At 39.5% G+C, this 22,473-nt stretch overlaps 1 long non-coding RNA gene across 3 annotated transcripts in view; it reads left to right on the top strand.

The window, feature by feature from the left end:
• The window catches only part of LOC133622365 (uncharacterized), a 178,337-nt gene extending 174,489 nt beyond the window's left edge, over positions 1 to 3,848 (top strand). For 2 of the 3 annotated variants that reach the window (XR_009817768.1, XR_009817766.1), the window contains one exon: positions 3,262 to 3,848. This is a non-coding gene — a long non-coding RNA (uncharacterized lncRNA). The remainder of the gene's footprint in view (positions 1 to 3,261) is intronic. The other variant, XR_009817767.1, reaches the window with a different exon arrangement.
• Positions 3,849 to 22,473: the final 18,625 nt, after the last annotated feature.

The raw sequence follows: 22,473 nt of genomic DNA, 5'->3' as shown, positions 1-22,473 counted from the left end.
AATTAACATATCAATATTTTTTTTTACCTTTCCATTTAAATGTGGTATATTACATGAAACAAAAACACATGACTATTAAAGATATTGGATTGAACTAAATTGTAGTAGTAGTATTTTTGTTTATTGTTCATAAATGATCATTTATATGCGAGGGTGACACTGGCAAATAAAGCTCTGATTAGCTATCAGAAGCAGGTGAGTCTCCTGATCACCAATCAGAGGCAGGTGATCCTAATCAGCGCTCCCAGCAACAGGAAGGAATGGAGCGCTGACAACAGAAAAAAAAAAAACACCAAACACAGGAAAATTACAACAAAATCGTAACCAGACATGACCTGTGGAACAGGTCATAACACCTTACATAACTTGTAAAATCAATTAATCAGTATTTTTGTTTATTGTTCATAAGTGATTATTTATATGCCAGGAGGACACTGATTGATTGATTGATTGATTGATCTTAATATCTAATAATAAACATACTTAAACTGAATTTTTGTTGGTTGTCTCTGTCAATACATGGACTATGGGGTGTTTTGTTTTCCCGGAATGCAAAGGAAAGTTGGAGCGGGCAAGGCGTGAAGGTAAGGACATATTCATTTAAACACTAACAAAAAGAACAAACGAAAAGCGCGCACAAGGGCGGAAGTACAAACTTGGCTAATGAAAACAAAAGACTTGCACAAAGGCAAAAACTATGAACATGAAATATACAACACTTACTGTGGCATGAAAAACGTGCATGGAACAATGGCCTGGTTTGAAAGGTAGCAGAGTTAATGTCGCCAGGCAGACTGCCTGGCAACTGAAAGCTTAAATAATACCGACATGATTAGTGACAGGTGCGCGAGTACAAAACGTGAGACAGGTGAAACTCATGAGTAGTCATGGAAACAAAACAAGCAAGAGTGCACAACCAGGAACTAAAAAGCGTCCAAAAAACAAACAGCACATGGCCAAACAAAAGCATGATCAACACAGACATGACAGTCTATTTTATGCACACACTAGGGTTGTACGGTATACTTGTTCTAGTGTAGTATCGCGGTACTAATGAATCAAAAACGGTACTATACTCTGAAAAGTACCGGTTCCCGGGCATGACGGCACGTCGTCATGACATTGCTGGTTTTACGAGCAGACGAGCATGTTCGGCAGCGCACAATAACGGAGTACTTACAAACAGACACAGTGTGTAGACAGAAAATGGAGAACGGACGCATTTTGGCCTAAAAACTGACAATAAAAGTGAAGTTATAACACTGAAACACCCTCAGTAAGAGGTACTTTAAGACAGCTAGCAGCAAACATCCCTCCGCTTTCGGCAATGTTTTAGCTACTTCTAAATCACTAATCCTCACCTCCATGGCGACAAATAAAGTAAGTTTCTTACAAGTATCATCCCTGCAGGACGAGGAATAGCCAAAAATTCTTCACTACACACCGTAGCTCACCGGCGTCATCGCTAACAAAATCTAGTGCGCCTGAATGTAAACAAATGCCATGGGTGGATCTACACCTGACATCCACTGTAATGATGCCAAGTACAATAGCGTATCTAGTCGTTACTACTATGATTACGTCGATATATTTTGGCATCACAATATCTTCTTTCGTTTTTTTAAAATTAATATTATGTTTATAAACTCAGGAAATATGTCCCTGGACACATGAGGACTTTGAATATGACCAATGTATGATCCTGTAACTACTTGGTATCGGATCGATACCTACATTTTTAGTATCATCCAAAACTAATGTAAAGTATCAAACAACATAAGAATAAGTGATTATTACATTTTAACAGAAGTGTAGATAGAACATGTAAAAAGAGAAAGTAAGCAGATATTAACAGTAAATGAACAAGTGGATTAATAATTCTTTTTTACAGCTTTTGACAAAATAATAGAATGATAAATGACACAATATGTTACTGCATATGTCAGCAGACTAATTAGGAGCCTGTCTTGTATGTTCACTATTTTATTTAAGGAAAAAATTGCAATAAGAAACATATGTTTAATGTACCCTAAGATTTTTTGTTAAAATAAAGCCAATAATGCTATTTTTCGAGGTCCCCTTTATTTAGAAAAGTATCGAAAGGTAACGAAAAGTATCGAAATACATTTTGGTACGGGTGCCAAAATATTGGTATCGGGACAACCCTAATAACAACTATATGGCCAGTGATCAGATCAAACATGAGTGAGGAGGGTCCGACTGGTGAGCTCGCTGGCACATTTCACTCCAAAATACATCCTAAAAGAACTTTATAGATAAAACTGTTACCGAGGTTTGTGTAAAATGTTCCTGAATGACATGTGTGTACCAATATTGGGGTCTTTTCTTCGGCTAATTTCAGTTATGCAAGTGAATAATCACCTGATATTAATTATGCTTAATTCCTAAATGTGATTAATCAGATTTTTTTTTTTAAATGATTGTTTAACAGCCCTAATTATAATATATATATATTATAAATGAAAAATGTGTATAGCTTGAGCGTGAACTACCACTTTAGTCACCTTTACAAGGCGAGGGAGGCCTCCATTACCACTCCCCAGGCTGCGGTCGGCCCTTTTAGCCCCCAGCGTGTTACACAAGTAATATTAAAGATCAAACCGGGCCCGCAAAAAGTGTGAAAGGAATGTGTGATGGGAGAGAGTGGTTTGAAATACAATTCTGCTTAGGGCCCTAGTTTAGCCAGGGGCGGCCCTGCATAGAGTTCAAGCGAGTGCTCGGCTGCAAAGTCATTTTTACAAGCTTCTTTATGAAAGTGGGGTAAACGAAAAAGAGAAGTGGACAAGCGACGCTTGAGTGTATTTGTCGAGGAAGATATGCATCCAGACTTTTATACTATTCTTTATTGCATTAATCAGTGTTTTAATGTTACATTATGTATGGAGCTGATGCTGCTATGGCAACAAGGAAAACATGGCCCACGGATATAGACACTGCTGCATGTCCAGATCAATCAAATGCAAATACGGTGCAAATTGCAAAAAAAATTTACAAACTGGAGAAATATGACATAGTTAACAATAGGGGTGTGCCAATGCAACGTTTTCACTTCCTATACCGATATTGCAGCAGGGGCCAATATACTATTAACTCGGTATCAGCACAAATCATAGAACATACTTCTATTATTTTGAACTGTGCAATGTTAAAAAAAAGGGACATTTTAAAACACACTAACCTTATGACACATGTATGCAATCCATTTAATTAATATTGATTTTGACAAATGTCATGTTTTAGACTGCAATATTGTTCAATTAAGGACACATGCGCAGACCCGCATGTCATCTGCGGCAAGCTCTGCCGGCACCTCCGCTAGAAGCGCGCCGGGACATGTCCCTGCTCGCTCTACCCGCATCGCGGCCACGCGCCTGCAGGCAACCTACAATCGGCTTACCAGGGTCTGATGGAGACAGACAGCATAAAGACCAGCGGACCCGAAGATCCAGTGCCGGAACGTAGTTCACTCCTCGTAGCAAGTATCCCGTCTCTGGCTTCCCTCCTGCGTACTTGATCTCGCTCTGTGTCTTCCCTGTTCCCGTGTCTTATGTCCTCTGTGTTCCCTGCAGTGCTTCCCCTGTTTCCCGTGATCGAGCTGTGTGCCTCGACTTCCCTCTGGATTCCGGACACCTCGACCCCTGCTTAGACACGGACCTTGTGACTTCTCTCCAGCCCCCAACCTCTTGCTTGCCCACGGACTGCCTTCTCGCCTTGCCCCTTTGGTCTGACGAAGGATTCATCCAACACGCATATACAACAAACTCCGGTAACATTTACACTGTTAATTCCACACATTGTCTTGCACCATTTACTTACAGTAGCATACACACCCCAACACATCATCATCAGGTTCAATAAACCTTTTGAACTGATCCCTGCCGTTGTGTCGTCTCCTTCCCCCGTCGTGCTACGTATGTCTAGCTTGTGTGCTATTGTGTCCTTAGCAGGGGTGGGACCAAGTCATTGCTTTGCAAGTCACAAGTAAGTCTCAAGTCTTTGCCCTCAAGTCTCGAGTCAAGTCCCGAGTCAAGACAGGGCGAGTCCGAGTCAAGTCCAAAGTCAAGACTGGAAAGTCTCAAGTCAAGTCCCAAGTCCTGCATTTTGAGTTTCGAGTCCTTTCAAGTCATTTAACCACAGACTAATATATTTACACAGATTGTGTATGCTTTTAAAACGCTGTATTTATTTATTAAAACAAGTGCATTTGAAATTGCAGGGAAAAAGATAGTGCTGACATTGCACTTCAAAATAGCACTATTAACCAGTCATTTTAAACATGTAACTCATTCCTTTACAGAATAAACACATTTGAAAAAAACAAGTGCAACTGTACTTATTTGCACAAAAGTGTTAACATTGTATTTCCATGGCATATTGCATTGTAACTAGTTCCACACCAGTTTCTAACCTGTTCTTACCTTATCTCATTGATCTCATCTCATACTGTATGTGTGTTGATGTGTGCGTACACATGAAAAACATAACAAATACATGAACATAACAATGAACAGAGTTGTACTTTTTAGATGTCAGGGCCCTATGCAATATGTACACATATTCTTAATATAGTATACATTTTAACTGACCTTTATTTGACTATGTTTGTCTTTTTGTAGGTGGCTAAAATACGCGGTGCTGCTGACCGCCGTCTAACGTTACGTTACTGTGTGTGATACATTGACTAACGTAACGTTATGTATAGGTACCTCATGCAACCCTGCTTGAAAAAAAAATCACTTGACAAAAAGTATGAATAAGGTAGCAAACTGCAGTGGACGCAACATATTGCAGTGTTTGCAATGACGTTATAACCATAGATATCTTATAAGTAGACGCAGCATTGGTTGCTGTGACGTGAGCAATTTGGCCGCCATCTTGAAGTGCTGATGAGGAGCCGGCGAGCAGCCTAAACTGACAGTTGAAAGGTAGAAAACAAAGATGCCGGGCTGGTGTTCAGCGTGTTCCTGCTCAAATGAGCGGACTGTTGAAAATAGGAATCGGGGGATTACTTTTCACAAGTAAGATTTAACATTAACGTACTATTGGTTGTATTTTATGAAAATAATCTTACCACAGAGTTGAGAAGGATCAAAGATCTTCAATATTTGTATGTGAAAATCACAAATAAATATTCTGGGGGAGGATGACGCCCCTACAGGGGTTTGGTTTACAAACTTTCAGCCCCACTTAAAACAAAATTCACCAGCCGCCACTGATTATGATGCATTCTCATTTTAGGCAAAGTATAAGACAATACTTTCTTAACAATATAATTGTAACCAGGAATAAGTCTTCAAGTAACAATATTCAAATACTAACATTGTTGGGTAAAACAGAATTTGGTTTTATTCTGAATCCAGTGAAACAGATTGGTGGTTTTAGCTGATATGAAGACTTTCAGGTGTTTATATATGTTTAAGTATTTGGCAGACGCTTTTATCCAAAGCGACTTACATAAAATAATACATATAAAACAATCACTGCAAACATTATCATTTAAGGGAAGAATGTAATAGAAAATATCAATACAAAGTGTCAAGACAGAATAAACTCTCTGCTGCTGAAGCAACAGAGATACAGTCCCTAAGATATATAGATATCTAATGTATTCATACATTGTTTATGTAGGATACACGCATATGTATATATAACCTAATCATATTGTTTCTTCAATTTAAAAATAGCTGACCGTTTTTTTCCCCCTTCTCTGGGATTATATTCCCAGTTTTGATCTCGGACGTCTGGTCACTTATAGCGTATAAGAATATTCTATTACTGTTAAGCAAACTATGAATAATAAAACACGCCAAAACATGTGTCTGTTATCATAGCTACACGTATGACAAAAAAACGCGTGAAAATCAGTGGTATTCAGTGAGGTAAAATGAATGAAATGCGCTGACAGTTCATTGTTCCTGCCAAATGAATTGCACTGAGTGGAGCGGATCACCACTCCAAGATGGCGGCCCCGCGCCTCGTCTGCGCCAGTAGGCAGTAGCGCTCCATGCTGCGTCTACTTATAAGATGTCTATGGTTATAACGTTAGCAGTGAGTTTGCAGCCTCACTGATTTAACTACACAGAAAATAAAAGTCACGTTACTTAGCCAATAAACGTTATCTTACATTCAAAACTTACCCTTCTTTGTGCAACTTCAAATGTCGAACGAAGTTGGAAGTTGTTGCGTCTCCGTCTGTAATATTCGAACTGCGTAATTTGCATACGGCAATTTGTTTTTTGTTGACCAAGTCGTAGTTTTTATACCCGAACGAAACCAACTTTGGCATAATTGTTTATCACTGGCACGTTGTTGGACAATTCTTCTTCATTGGTTCTCCGGCAATTTGATTGGATGAATGCTGTGTGATGAAAACAACGTAGATCTAATTTGATTGGCTGTTGTACTGACAGCACACACGCTGACAGCACACCAGCTGACAGGAACAACACGCTGATAGACAGACGAAAAAAATGAAAAATACGGAGCGCTCCCAAATAACTTTTTAAGCTTTGGATTTTGGGGAAAGTGGCAAGTCATGTCAAGTCAAAAGGCTCAAGTCCAAGTGAAGTCACAAGTCATTGATGTTAAAGTCTAAGTCGAGTTGCAAGTCTCTTTACATTTTGTCAAGTCGAGTCTAAAGTCATCAAATTCATGACTCGAGTCTGACTCAAGTCCAAGTCATGTGACTCGAGTCCACACCTCTGGTGCTTAGCTGTTGTGCAGCTGCTAGCGCCTAGTAGTCTATAGCCTACCGTGTTTGCTTTTTGTAAAGGACTTCACTAAAATAAACAAGAAAAGAACAACCTTGTGTGCCTTTTGGAAGACATACAAGCCCAGTTTACACAGCACACCAAATCAGATTTTTTTGCCCTCAAGTGACACAGATATGGGTTTTTTTTGCCAGTCTAAACGCTCCAAAGCGCTTAAAATCAGATTTTTTGGCATCAGATTCAGGCCACATCTGGAGGTAGTCCTGATTCCGATTCCAATGCGACCTGAATGTGATTTTTTTCGTCAGTTGTGGGCGAGCTACGTGCGCCAGAAAGTGGATATTTCATCACACAACATCCGGTTTCGGTTTTTATTGAATTTTAATTTTAATTGGGGCCACACCTCCCGTTTACGCTGAAGTCTAATAAAAATCACATTTTACTTGCAGTGTAAACAGTCAGCTTTTAGGTACTTTTCGATACCTTTTAATACTTTTCTAAATAAAGGGGACCACAAAAATGATTGCATTATTTGCTTTATTTTTAGGGTACAAAAATCTTAGGGTACATCAAACATGTTTTGTCAGAACTTGGTCCTTGTGGTTCGTTTTTCCGGAAGGCAACGGAAAATTGGCGCGGGCAAGACGTGAGTGTGAGTACATGTTTAATATTTAAACTCAAAAAGCTCAAAAGGTATAAACCAAAGGCGCTCACAGCGGAGGTAAAACAACTTGGCTATGAAAACAAAAGGTGCGCACAATGGCGGAAAACTATGAACAAGAAACAAAAACTTACTTGGCATGGAACTGTGAACATGACATGAAGAAGAGTGATCATAAAGTGTGCAGAGCATAAATGTGATGTCTGACCAACAGAAAATGAAAAGCTTAAATAACACAGACATGATTAACAACAGGTGCGTGACTCAAAACGTGAAACAGGTGCGTGACATGACAGGTGAAAACTAATGGGTTGCTATGGAAACAAAACAAGGGAGTGAACACCCAGGAACTAAGAAAGTGTCCAAAAAACAAACAGCACATGGCCAAACAAAAACATGATCAACACAGACATGACATGTTTTTTTTATTGCAAGTGTGTCCTTAAATTAAATAGTGAACATGCAAGACAACTTGTCTTTTATTAGCAAGTAAACAAACAAAGGCTCCTAATTTAGTCTGCTGACATATGCAGTAACTTATTGTGTCATTCATCAAATTAATTATTCATCTACTTCTTCATTTACTGTTAATATCTGCTTACTTTCTCTTTTAACATGTTCTATCTACACTTCTGTTAAAATGTAATAATCACTTATTCTTCTGTTGTTTGATACTTTACATTAGTTTTGGATGATACCACAAATTTGGGTATCAATCCGATACCAAGTCGTTACAGGATCATACATTGGTCATATTCAAAGTCCTCATGTGTCCAGGGACATATTTCCAGATTTTATAAACATAATATACATTTAAAAAAAACGAAAGAAGATGTTGTGATGCCAAAAAATATCGACATAATCATAGTAGTACCGACTAGATACGCTACTGTACTTCATTACAGTGGATGTTAGGTGTAGATCCACCAATGGCGTTTGTTTACATTTTGACGCCGGTGAGCTACGGTGTGTAGTGAAGCATGTTCAGCTATTCCTCGTCCTGCAGGGATGATACTTGTAAAAAACTTACTTTATTTGTCGCCATGAAGGCGAGGATTAGTGATTTAGAAGTCCTTAAAACACTGCCGACTAGCTAGCCATGTCTTAAAGCACCTCTTCCTGAGGGCGTTTCAGTGTTATAACTTCACATTTATCTTTAGTTTTTAAGCCAAAATGCGTCCGTTCTCCCTTTTCTGTCTACACACTGTGTCTGCTTGTAAGTACTCCGTGATTGTGCACTGCCGAACATGCTCCTCTGCTCGTAAAACCAGCACAATGTCAGGACGTGACGACGACGGGGGGGTGCTGGACTGGCACGTTTCAGAGGCGGTATAGTACCGAAAATTATTCATTAGTATCGCGGTACTACACTAATACCGGTATACCGTACAACCCTAGTACATTGCTTGATTTTCCTTGCTTAATCCATTCCATAATTTAATTCTACATACTGATATACTGTCAAGTCAAAGTACAGAGCAGTACAAACACCACTGATTTGTAGAGCACACTCCAGGCCTGAAGGGGCAACAGTGAGAGCTGAGGCCTGAACATCTCCACCTGCTTCCAACAGATTGCTTTGATTGAATTCACCGGTTCACCTGCTCAGAGCACATGCTCAAAATGTTTGAGCTTCAGTCAGTCACCCCTTTGACATGCTGCTAAGAGGAAGGAAGACAGCTCTTGGACTCAGAAGACGCAACTGGTGAGGAAACCAAGGGAGAGAAGATAATTGCACTGGGGAGAATGTTTAAAGAAGGTATTTTCACTGATGTTTACAAAATTGTTCAAGTTGACTGAAAGTAAATTTAAAAAGTTATCAGTGATGTTTAAATGTATTCTTATAATTAGGATGGAGTGTTTAAATTTAATTTCATTCATATTGTTGGAAATGTGTAAGTTAATTCTTAAACCAAGGCCCTATCAGTGGAAATTCATTTTGGTTGGATTGATTTAAAAGAAAAGCAAAGCATGTATTATGTTGTATGTTTATGAAACACTGTGTTTTTTTCTGTTTGGTTAAAGGGGAACATTATCACCAGACCTATGTAAGCGTCAATATATACCTTGATGTTGCAGAAAAAAGACCATATATTTTTGTAACCGATTTCCGAACATTAAATGGGTGAATTTTGGCGAATTAAACGCCTTTCTATTATTCGCTCTCGGAGCGATGACGTCGCAACGTGACGTCACATCGGGAAGCAATCCGCCATTTTCTCAAACACCGAATCAAATCAGCTCTGTTATTTTCCGTTTTTTCGACTGTTTTCCGTACCTTGGAGACATCATGCCTCGTCGGTGTGTTGTCGGAGGGTGTAACAACACGAACAGGGACGGATTCAAGTTGCACCAGTGGCCCAAAGATGCGAAAGTGGAAAGAAATTGGACGAAATTTGTTCAAAATACGAGGGTGTGGGGAAAGCCGACGAAAATGGTCAGTCGTTTGTTCCGCACACTTTACCGACGAATGCTATGCTACGACAGAGATGGCAAGAATGTGTGGATATCCTGCGACACTCAAAGCAGATGCATTTCCAACGATAAAGTCAAAGAAATCTGCCACCAGACCCTCATTGGATCTGCCGGAGTGTGTGAGCTATTCAGGGACATAGGACCTCGGTAGCACGGCAAGCATTGGCGGCAGTTTGTTCCCGCAGACGAGCGAGCTAAACCCCCTGGATGTCTTGGCTCACACCGTCCATTATGCCACCGAAGATGATTAAGAGAAGAATATCGACCCTAGCTTCCCTGGCCTGCTGACATCAACTCAAAAACTGGACAGATCAGCTTTCAGGAAAAGAGAGCGGATGAGGGTATGTCTACAGAATATATTAATTGATGAAAACTGTATTCATTACTCGCGGTTTTACGTAAATTATTATACATAGACTGTGTTTACCAATAATTTAGCTTAAAAACATTACAACACTTAAAAACAAACATATACCACTCGTTGGTTAGAAGGCGATCGCCGAATTTGTACTCGCTTTCTCCCGTGTCGCTGGGTGTCGTGTCGTTTTCGTCGGTTTCGCTTACATACGGTTCAAACCGATAAGGCTCAATAGCTTCAGTTTCTTCTTCAATTTCGCTTAAGCCGCTGAAATCCGAGTCTGAATCCGAGCTAATGTCGCTTTACCTTGCTGTTCTATCCGCCATGTTTGTTTGTATTGGCATCACTATGTGACGTCACGGGAAAATGGACGGGTGTATATAACGATGGTTAAAATCAGGCATTTTGAAAAAATTTTTAGGGATATTGCGTGATGGGTAAAATTTTGAAAAAAACTTCGAAAAATAAAATAAGCCACTGGGAGCTGATTTTTAATGGTTTTAACCCTTCTGTAATTGTGATAATGTTCCCCTTTAAGGTTATCAACCTATTCCACTATTCTACTATTCCACTATTTGACTATTCATTCTGTTCATCCATTCATTTACACCGATAACCCACTTTATTTCATTGCTTCAAATCAAACATCAATAAATCCCAAGGAAAGAGGATTGAGTTGTCCCTTTGAGTCATTCTTGAGTCCAACTGGCCCTTTCAAGTTTGGGCACGGCTGTTAAAAAAACCTGAAGAACTTGATATATACTGAAGATCTTAAGTGGTATACGTGCGTACAAATGTTTTAAGTTAGATTATATTTCTCCTCTTTTGTTGAGAAGAATTGTTGTATATTGAATGAATGAATGAATGTATTTATTTCGGCAGACATATATATCAACACTTCATCACTCTTTGTAATTTGACAGACATGCAACGGCACCCACCGAAAAAGGATACGGGGAAAAAAAAGCAAGAATGCTTATCCATGCTCCGTCCCTAATTTACAATCAACTTATATGTTGGTTAGATAGTCCAAGTTTCAACAGCAGATTTGATGGATACATGACAATTTCAGAACAAGAATAACATATGCTGGAAGACACTTTGTCAATAGCCTTGAGCGACCTTGAGATTAGCTCCATCAAGCCTTGTCTAGTGTGTTATGTCCCTTATTCCACAGTGAGTTATTTTGCACCTGTGTCCCACAGTTGAGATAGTCCAAACTCGTCATGTTTTTGATAGTTTCCCAACAACACATTTTATTACCGCAAGTTTTGCGTTTTGTCATTCTCTTTTTTGGTGTCTGTTTTTTCTTCAGTCAATTAGTCCCCAGCGAGGCACACCTGCAACAAATCTCTACCCAGTAGTATTTAAGCTCGTCACCGACAGGTGGTCCCTGACGATTATTGTCTCCTACACCTCCCACGTGCATGTGCCTGATTTACTTTGTCCTGCCTGGTATGTTGTCTCTCCTTATTCCTGAAATTTCCTCACCTCTTTGTATTTGCTTTCTAGCCTTCCTGATGTAAATAGGATTTTTGTGTTGGACCTTTTGTTGAGCTCAGTGCTAGTGTTGATGAGGCGTCATGAAGCGTTTCGACACATTGCAAAACTGTATTGATACTGTGTCGATACTGTGTCACTAAATACTGACATCTGCTGGACATTAAAAATCCCTACAGGCAACCTATGGACCGACTCAACTGACACTGATGTTATGACCTAGTACAGTGGTTCTCAACCTTTTTTTCAGTGATGTACCCCCTATGAACATTTTTTTTAATTCAAGTACCCCCTAATCAGAGCAAAGCATTTTTGGTTGGAAAAAAAGAGATAAAGAAGTAAAATACAGCACTATGTCATCAGTTTCTGATTTATTAATTGTATAACAGTGCAAAATATTGTTAATTTGTAGTGGTCTTTCTTGAGCTATTTGGGGGAAAAAAATATAAAAATAACTAAAAACTTGTTGAAAAATAAACAAGTGATTCAATTATAAATATGTCCACAAAAAATCTAGCTGTCAACACTGAATATTGCATTGTTGCATTGTAATGAATGGAATAGCCTACTTGATTTGAAGTTCAGTTTATGAACTCACATTCATATTTTGTTGAAGTATTATTCAATAAATATATTTACAAAGGATTTTTTAATTGTTGCTATTTTTAGAATATTTAAAAAAAAATCTCACGTACCCCTTGGCATACCTTCAAGTACCCCCAGGGGTACGCGTACCCCCATTTTTAGAACCACTGCCCTAGTATATACAATAATATAAACCAAGTCATTGTATTTCATTTAGGATTATTTCATAACTTCATTTAAACAAAAATATATTTTTTATCTTTTTTAGATACAGTCAATAAATAATGTGAACATGTATCATAACATGGAAATCTAAGAAAACGTGTTGTGAATAAGGATGCTTGTGGACTGGGAAATTATTATTTTTTTTTTTTACACATTTTTATTAAAAAAAAAACAGTTTTTCCAACATATTCAATTTTAGACGCTTTCTCTTCTTAGTTATTTCTCCGGCTGTAGAAAAAACCCGCTCACAGGGCACAGAGGAGGCGTCACTGCGATACAGTTTGCGTATCGGTCACGTGACCAAAACAGCTCATGATCGGTCACGTGACTTTCTAAAAGCGGTACGCGCACCGACACAAGGTTTTGCTCTATGAGCTCGACGCATGCGCCGATGCATCGGTGTTGCCGGACCCATCACTACTCAGTGCGCCCTGGCCTTTTCCCCCTGCCGACCACTGAGGGACCTGCTTTTGTTTGCTTATTCATGGTGTGCACTTCTGCCCCATCGCTTTTTTTGTTACACTTTTTGGACTCATTAAATTGTTTAACATTTTGTAAATCAACCTCGCCTTCCGTCTCTGCATCCTGGGGTCACCTCCTTGATCAAACCCTAACAGCAAGGTTGAAAAAAAATGTTTTCCGCTCACATTGTCCCACAGCTTCACCCCCGCTATAGATAATGTTTCAGCCTTGAATGTGGAATTTACTATGTTATGTTTGAATTTCAGGACACCCCTGAGTACACCCCTGATATTATTGGGTAGCAGATTATAGTGTGCTTTGTGTATCATTTTAGCTGTTTGCAAATTCACTATGTCGTGGAATTTCAGTATTTTCGATTCAATGAATAAAGGGTTTGTATGTTCTCTATATCCAACATACACATCCAACATTGTGTGTTTTTTCGAATTGCGGTGTCTCTAGCTTCCCTTTCAGGAGTCATAAAGCTGTGATTTATACCTCAAAAACACAAGCTAAGGCTCCCTCACCGCAAAAAAAAGGTTAATCACAATAAAGTCCCACTGCAACAAGGAGAGGATTTGGGGGCGAATAAGTGTGGGATACCGGGGCAACTTTGTCATTCTGCAAATGTCATTCATAATTAAGGTGCCCCAAAAAAAAAAAAAAAGAGTTTGGCTTTGTGTTCCCAGCGTCTTTACTGCAGTGACAATGATTTGATCACCCGTGCCCTTCAGAACAAGGAAAAGGAAAAATAAGTCATCCTTCAGTGGGGATGGGGTGTGGGGCTTGTGAATAATTTAAATGGAAACTCAGGTCACCTCTGAGCCTTGCTTTCTGGAGAACGGCACTGGAAGAGCAAGACTTTTTTTTTTTTTTTTTTTGATTGATGTGATGCCGCGCCCGCAACAACATCCCGACTCATTTGCATTTAGAGCTTTCAGTCGCATAGTTACGCCTTATGTAGTACACACTAAAGACGTAAACAAACATCCCACTTCCTTCATCCCGCTCGTAGACTATATCGTAGTCATCAGGAGACGCTGTCATCACCGAAAAATCTGATAAATATGCTGTACCAAATTTGTTTCGGGCCCGTGTTTTTTGTCAAATGCTAATTTGGCTGCCTGTCAAAATAAATGACGACGTTAAACCACGAGTTGCGTGGCTCGTTCTATCCTGATGACAGCCGGCGGCGGCACAGAATCTGTATTGTTTACCGTTTACTGAGCCGTCCGTTGAAAGACAAAATGACGTGTCAGCAATAATAAGGTTGTGCGTGATGAGCGGCGCGTCATGGTGACAAGGCCGTCACCGACTGTTGCGGTACACAGCGAAGTCCCTTGTTCGCTCCTTCTAAAGGTTCTTTGTAATAAAAGGAAAAGATATGTTTTTGTTTTTTGCGGAAATTCATGTGAGACGAGTTTCAGCAAAAGAAAAGGGCCATTGTTATCCAGACATAAGAATGGAAGCGGAAGAAGGAATGTACAAACCCTGTTTCCATTTGAGTTGGGAAATTGTGTTAGATGTAAATATAAATGGAATACAATGATTTGCAAATCCTTTTCAACCCATATTCAATTGAATGCACTACAAAGACAACATATTTGATGTTCAAACTGATAAACTTTTTTTTTTTTGCAAATAATCATTAACTTAAAAATTTGATGCCAGCAACACGTGACAAATAAGTTTGGAAAGGTGGCAATAAATACTGATAAAGTTGAGGAATGCTCATCAAACACTTATTTAAAACATCCCACAGGTGAACAGGCTAATTGGGAACAGGTGGGTGCCATGATTGGGTATGAAAGTAGATTCCATGAAATGCTCAGTCATTCACAAACAAGGATGGGCCGAGGGTCACCACTTTGTCAACATGTGTGAGCAAATTGTTGAACAAGGAGTTTAGGGATTTCACCATCTACGGTCCGTAATATCATCAAAGGGTTCAGAGAATCTGGAGAAATCACTGCACGTAAGCAGCTAAGCCCGTGACCTTCGATCCTTCAGGCTGTACTGCATCAACAAGTGACATCAGTGTGTAAAGGATATCACCACATGGGCTCAGGAACACTTCAGAAACCCGCTGTCAGTAACGACAGTTGGTCGCTACATCTGTAAGTGCAAGTTAAAACTCTCCTATGCAAGGCGAAAACCGTTTATCAACAGCACCCAGAAAAGCCGTCTGCTTCGCTGGACCTGAGCTCATCTAAGATGGACTCATACAAAGTGGAAAAGTGTTCTGTGGTCTGACGAGTCCACATTTCAAATTGTTTTTGGAAACTGTGGACGTTGTGTCCTCCGGACCAAAGAGGAAAAGAACCATCCGGATTGTTATAGGCGCAAAGTTGAAAAGCCAGCATCTGTGATGGTATGGGGGTGTATTAGTGCCCAAGACATGGGTAACTTACACATCTGTGAAGGCGCCATTAATACTGAAAGGTACGTACAGGTTTTGGAGCAACATATGTTGCCATCCAAGCAACGTTACCATGGACGCCTCTGCTTATTTCAGCAAGACAATGCCAAGCCACGTGTTACATCAACGTGGCTTCATAGTAAAAGAGTGCGGGTACTAGACTGGCCTGCCTGTAGTCCAGACCTGTCTCCCATTGAAAATGTGTGGCGCATTATGAAGCCTAAAATACCACAACGGAGACCCCCGGACTGTTGAACAACTTAAGCTGTACATCAAGCAAGAATGGGAAATAATTCCACTTGAGAAGCTTAACACATGTGTTTCCTCAGTTCCCAAACGTTTACTGAGTGTTGTTAAAAGGAAAGGCCATGTAACACAGTGGTGAACATGCCCTTTCCCAACTACTTTGGCACGTGTTGCAGCCATGAAATTCTAAGTTAATTATTATTTGCAAAAAAAAATAAAGTTTGTGAGTTTGAACATCAAATATTTTGTCTTTGTAGTGGATTCAATTGAATATGGCTTGAAAAGGATTTGCAAATCATTGCATTCCGTTTATATTTACATTTAACACAATTTCCCAACTCATATGGAAACGGAGTTTGTAGTTATCATCTCTACACTGATGCCCTGTCAATTCCCTGAATTGGACTTCACCTTCCTGGGTGTAAAGGTAAAACGTTTTTGACTCATACATTATTTGTGCTGCTCTATACTGTCTTTGGCAACATGTGGCTCTGGCATCGCTGACAAAAACCTTACTTTGCGAATGAACTGCACTTCATGTACCGTATTCTTCGGACTATAAGACGCACCTATTTTCTCAAAACTTGACAGTGCGTCTTATATCCCCGTGCGCTTAATGTACGGAATAATTTTGGTTGTGCTTACCGACTTTGGAGAATGCATATATTTCTAAGATTTCTTTCTTTATTCATAGTCATGTTTGAAGCAGCTAATATTTTCCCATGTGTACACTTTGTTCTTGTATCTTATGTCCGCAAGTAAACTCTGTGCCTTATCTTGAAGGCGTTGGAATGTGTATTGGGAGTATGATGTACTCCCTTTTTATCTTATCAGTTTCGAACAATGAGGCTGTATTCCTTTCTGGGCGGGTGGGTGTTGTTTTCGTACTCAATAAGCTGTCTCTTCCCGTCTGATTTTCAGACTGCTTCTAGATGCCGCTATTAACGCACTGTACGACTAGTCTCCTAAAGCTTTAGTAAAACTTGATAATATTCCTATTCTGTCTTGATGGTCCTTCTTACTCAACATATGTCATCCGAAAGAACTTGTGATTGACCAGTGACTTTTATTCCCTGAGAGGAAGACTGGTCTGACGCAACACGACCTAGAAGCTATTTTATTTGGTGCATGGTGTAATGATAAGTGTGACCTGTAGATGGCAGTCACACATAAGAGATACGTGTAGACTGCAATATGACTCAAGTAAACAACACAAACATGATATGTTCCATTGAAAATATAGAACATTACACACAGCACTCAAAAATATATCGAAATGTTTTAGTACGACTTTGGTAAGCTATCAATCAATTAATCAATCAAAGTTCATCCTCGGCTCAGATCCCACATCAGGGCAAGGAAAAACTCAACCCAATGGGCTACAATGGGAAATCTTGGAGGGCCAAAAGTAGAACAAACACATTCTGAAAATAATACAATAAAAATATACAAAAAATACTGGCAGCGGTAAAGTTTAGATCCATGAAGGAAAGAAGAAAGTGAATGAATGTTTATAAATGAATACATTTACATATGCATAAAAATGTTTTATTTTGTATTATTATTTTTTTAATTAATGAAGTAACGTTTATGACAACCTTTTTCCAAAACACAATGTAGAATGTGAGATATAACAGGATAATGCATACATTTATCATTTGTTTCAAAACGGTTACAAAAAACTGGGACCCCATTTTTATGACTTGATGGGGTCCCTGGAACCCCATTTTGAAAATTCCTGGCGCCAACACTGATGGAGTATTGGTGCGTGCAAAACAGCAGCAGGCGGCTGTGGCCTGCGGGCCGGATCTAATGCCAATCAAATATAATCCCAGGGGCCATAGATAACTCATTCAAAGTCAAGCCTTAACTTTGACACACCTGTGTTAAGAACCTTACATGCACGACTGCTTCCTTCTCTGTTTTGAGTATTAAAAGACTCTTACCTGATCCTCACTCTCCTGGTTCCTGCATTTTGGGGTCACTACTACTACTGCTGCCATGCGGGCTCACAACAGTACCGCTGTACTTAATTAGTACCTGTACACCATACAACCCTACTTTATAGTTATAACAAATATCAAGGTTCTAAATTCTAAGAAACAACCAACCTCTGAGAAAGTATGCTCTCAACGTTTAGAAAAAGCCACATCCTATGCAGGCTTTTAAATCTATTCTGGGAAGTTATTTTCTCCTTGTATGAATAGGTTGAGATAAGAAGATGCTCCTGCGTGATTACTGTAATGATGGTGAGAGAACTACTTGACACAGGTGGAGATGCTCAGTATGCCTTGCAGTCTTGCAAAGGAAAGTGTGTATAGTCGCTGATAGCACTATCAGTCTTGACGACGGCACATGCTGAACATGTCCTTAAATATTGTGCAGGGGTAAAAAAAACATAACCAGTGTTATAATTTTGTATGTGTTTTCACTGTGAAGTGTTTGTTAAAGTTAAAGTACCAATGATTGTCACACACACACACACACTAGGTATGGTGAAATGTGTTCTCTGCATTTAACCCATCCCCTTGTTCACCCCCTGGGAGGTGAGGGGAGCAGAGGGCAGCAGCGGTTGCCACGCCCGGGAATAACTTTTGGTGATTTAACCCCCAATTCCAACCCTTGATGCTGAGTGCCAAGCAGGGAGGTAATGGGTCCCATTTTTATAGTCTTTGGTATGACTTGGCCGGGGTTTGAACTCACAACCTACCGATCTCAGAGCGGACACTCTAACCCAGTGGTTCTTAACCTTGGTGGAAGTACCGAACCCCACCAGTTTCATATGCGCATTCACCGTACTCTTCTGTAGTGAAAAATAAAATGTGTTTTTTTTTTCAAATTCAAGACAAAGTTATATGTTTTTGGTAACACTTTAGTATGGGGAACATATTCTATGTAACAAAGACTTATTTTATAGTTATTTGGTGAGGTTTAGGGTTAGAGGGTTAGGGCCAGGGTTAGAGGGTTAGGGTTATAATAAGTCCATGCCGAATAAGGCATTAATAAGTACTTAATAATGACTAGTTAAGAGGCAATATGTTACTAATTTGCACGTTAATAAGCAACTAATTAATGGTGAATATGTTCTCCATACTAAAGTGTTACCATGTTTTTTTACAAAATGAACCGTGCATGAACATCACCTTGTTCAAAGAACAAAACCAACACAGTGCATAAACTCACAACAAATGACACACCTGCAAATCAGTGTGACTTCTGCTGTTGCCGTATCCGTAATACGCCGATAGGGAGAAGTTTTTATTTACACGATGAGTCGGGTGTGTCTTGACCTGCGCCGAACCCCTGAGCCCGACTCACCGAACCCCTAGGGTTCGATCGAACCCGGGTTAAGAACCACTGCTCTAACCACTAGGCCACTGAGTAGGTTTGCTTTTTTATGTCTGTACTTTACAGTAATGTTATTAAGATTATTTATTTTTTATTATTTATTTTTGCTTTGTTCATTACTACTAGTAATAATAAAGTGCTACACACCGTGTTCTTCAGTTCATGTTCGTAAAAGGGTGGGGCAGAGGAGTGGGTGGGGAGGGAGAATAGCTTAACTTATGTTTTGATTGAATGTAAACATTCAATCACACTTTTTTAGCTGATATATTTTGAATATTTAGCTGACTTTTCTCACATTTTCACACTTGAGTTAAAAATCAAATCTAAATAATAAATCTAAATCTGTCTATCTGTGTTGGCCCTGCGATGAGGTGGCGACTTGTCCAGGGGTGTACCCCGCCTTCCGCCCGAATGCAGCTGAGATAGGCTCCAGCGCGACCCCGAACGGGACAAGCGGTAAAAAATGGATGGATGGATGGATAAATCTCAATGTTGAATCTAAGTATAACATGTTTAATATAAATGTTAAATCATTTAAGTCCCATCTTAAAACTTTGCGATGAGGTGGCGACTTGTCCAGGGTGTACCCCGCCTTCCACCCGATTGTAGCTGAGATAGGCTCCAGCGCCCCCCGCGACCCCAAAGGGAATAAGCGGTAGAAAAGGGAATAAGCGGTAGAAAATGGATGGATGGATGGATTAAAACTCATTTGTATACGCTAGCCTTTAAATCGACCCCCCTTTTAGACCAGTTGATCTGCTGCCTATTTTCTGCTCTTCCCCCTCTCCTGCGTGGAGAGGTTATTAGGTTACCTCTAATGTGCGCCAGCTGTTCAAAGTCGGGACCCGGGGTGTGCATCTGTGCATCAGTTGGGGACGTCTCTGCGTTGCTGACTTGTCTCCACCCAAGACGATCTCCGGCTGGCCCCACTATGGACTGGACTCTCACACTATTAACTAGATCCACTCAACATCTATTGCACCGGTCGCCCAGGGAGGGGGGTCCCCACATCTGCGGTCCCCTCCAAGGTTTCTCATTGTATCCCATTGGGTTGAGTTGTTTCGTGCCCTGATGTGGGATCTCAGCCGAGGATGTCGTTGTAGCTTGTGCAGCCCTTTGAGACACTTGTGATTAAGGGCTATATAAATAAACTTTGATTGACTTTGATAATTGAAATTTAAATATAAATGTTGAATCTCAATGTTTAATGTCATGTTCAATCTAAATATTACATTTGAATCTCTATCCTAAATATTTTAGTTCTGACCAATCTAAGACTAGATCTGACCAAACTAAGTCTATGAGCATGTACTGATGAAGCCGACTCGAATGAGAGACACAACGCCTTCTAAGACAAACCAAAAAGTACTGATCGATTGAATGCTCTGAGAATACAATGACCTGGATGAATGAGAACATCCCTTAACATTTATATTGAATCTTAATCTTTAATATAGATATCAATGTTGAATTCAAATATTAAATGTAAATGGTAAATTCAAATATGAATGTTAAATCTTAATCTAATGTTATATCTGAAGGTAAATGTTAAATCAAAGTTTGTAATATTATTGTTCAATTTGAATGTTAACTATGAATGTAAATGTTCATTCTAAATGTTAATAAAAAATAAAGGTAACTCTAAATGTCTCGACAAGTATAAAGTAAATATTTAGAAAATATGCAAATTCCCCACTGTACCCCATGCCTCTCAGCAGCAAAAACACACCCACATTGGTGTGACATTTAGATTAAACATTTACATTTAGATTTAACATTGACATTTTGATTTAACATTTACAATTTGGTTTATTAATAAGATTTAACATTTATAGTCAACATTTATATTGATATTTAACATATAGAATCAACATATCCCCTGGGGGGGGGGGCTTTACCCACATATGCGGTCCTCTCCAAGGTTTCTCATAGTCATTCACATCGACGTCCCACTGGGGTGAGTTTTTCCTTGCCCTTATGTGGGCTCTGTACCGAGGATGTTGTTGTGGCTTGTGCAGCCCTTTGAGACACTTGTGATATAGGGCTATATAAATAAACATTGATTGGTTGATTGATTGATTGATTGATTGATTGATTGACATTTCGATTTGACATTTACATTTTGGTTTAATAATAAGACTTAACATTTATATTCAACATTTATATTGATATTTAACATATAGAATCAACATATCCCCTGGGGGGTTACCCACATATGTGGTCCTCTCCAAGGTTTCTCATAGTCATTCACATCGACGTCCCACTGGGGTGAGTTTTTCCTTGCCCTTATGTGGGCTCTGTACCGAGGATGTTGTTGTGGCTTGTGCAGCCCTTTGAGACACTTGTGATATAGGGCTATATAAATAAACATTGATTGGTTGATTGATTGATTGATTGACATTTCGATTTGACATTTACATTTTGGTTTAATAATAAGACTTAACATGTATATTCAACATTTATATTGATATTTAACATTTAAATTTCAGATATAGTATTGTGAAGAAAATGACTGAAATTTGAGAAAAGTAAGCTAAATATCTCAAATATATCAGCGAGAAAAGGGTGATGGAATTTTCACATGTGGCACCCCATACGTGCAAGCATTTTCTGTTGAGTTGTTGACATTTATTTTTTCCATAATAAATACTCGGTTTATGTGCTACTTCCACACATTGTTGCTGCCGAATCGCTCCCTGGCCATTGCATGCATGCAAAGAATTCCTCTCCCATGTCTAGTTTTCTGAACAATTTTTGCGCTTTATATGTTTTCCCAGATATTTTTTTGCCCCCCACCAAAGAGCCATGCTTGCAGACCAATACCAATGTTCTGTTGAAAAGAGTAAAATAAAAAAAACTGAGCAGTGCAATAAAAATCAACAAAGGCTACCATAATGAGCAAAATGCATTCGCTGCACCATTATCAGCCCGGGAGATGAGGGCCCTTGTAGTTATCTTGTCGAGGCAGATTCTGCAAGGCAAAAGGGAATCGTGGGCGTGCAAGCGTGTGCACGGGGCCCTCTGTCTATAAAAGAGTACCCAATGGGCTAACGATCTGCGGCCGTCCAGCTTTCTAAAGAAAAAACTTTTTGCCAACTCCTGTCATGTCACACGGGCTAATCATTAGCTCAGACTTGGACATGATGTCAGTCATGCCTTGTTAAGCATCAGAAAGAAGCGGGGATGCCATGTAGCTGCGATACATAGGGGAGAAGGACACTAATTATAGTTCTGCAGAGAAGATTCCTTATACAACCAGATGATATAGTTCAATATATTTCTCAGCCCATTATACACAACAGAACACCCTTCGTCAATCAGTGAAACTATTAGTCATTAGCAGGCCTCGGATTGTAACTTTTTAAGGTCAAGGCAAGTGTTGCCTTAAAGGAGGGCTCATATTTTAGGCACCAAAGCAAACAATATTTTTTTCCAGGCAGGGGCTCCAAAGCATGCATGCATA

The sequence above is a fragment of the Nerophis lumbriciformis genome, linkage group LG23, assembly GCF_033978685.3.
Source record: "Nerophis lumbriciformis linkage group LG23, RoL_Nlum_v2.1, whole genome shotgun sequence".
NCBI lineage: Eukaryota > Metazoa > Chordata > Actinopteri > Syngnathiformes > Syngnathidae > Nerophis > Nerophis lumbriciformis.
Note: the sequence above shows the minus strand (reverse complement) of the source record. Positions and strands in the feature narration are given on the sequence as shown.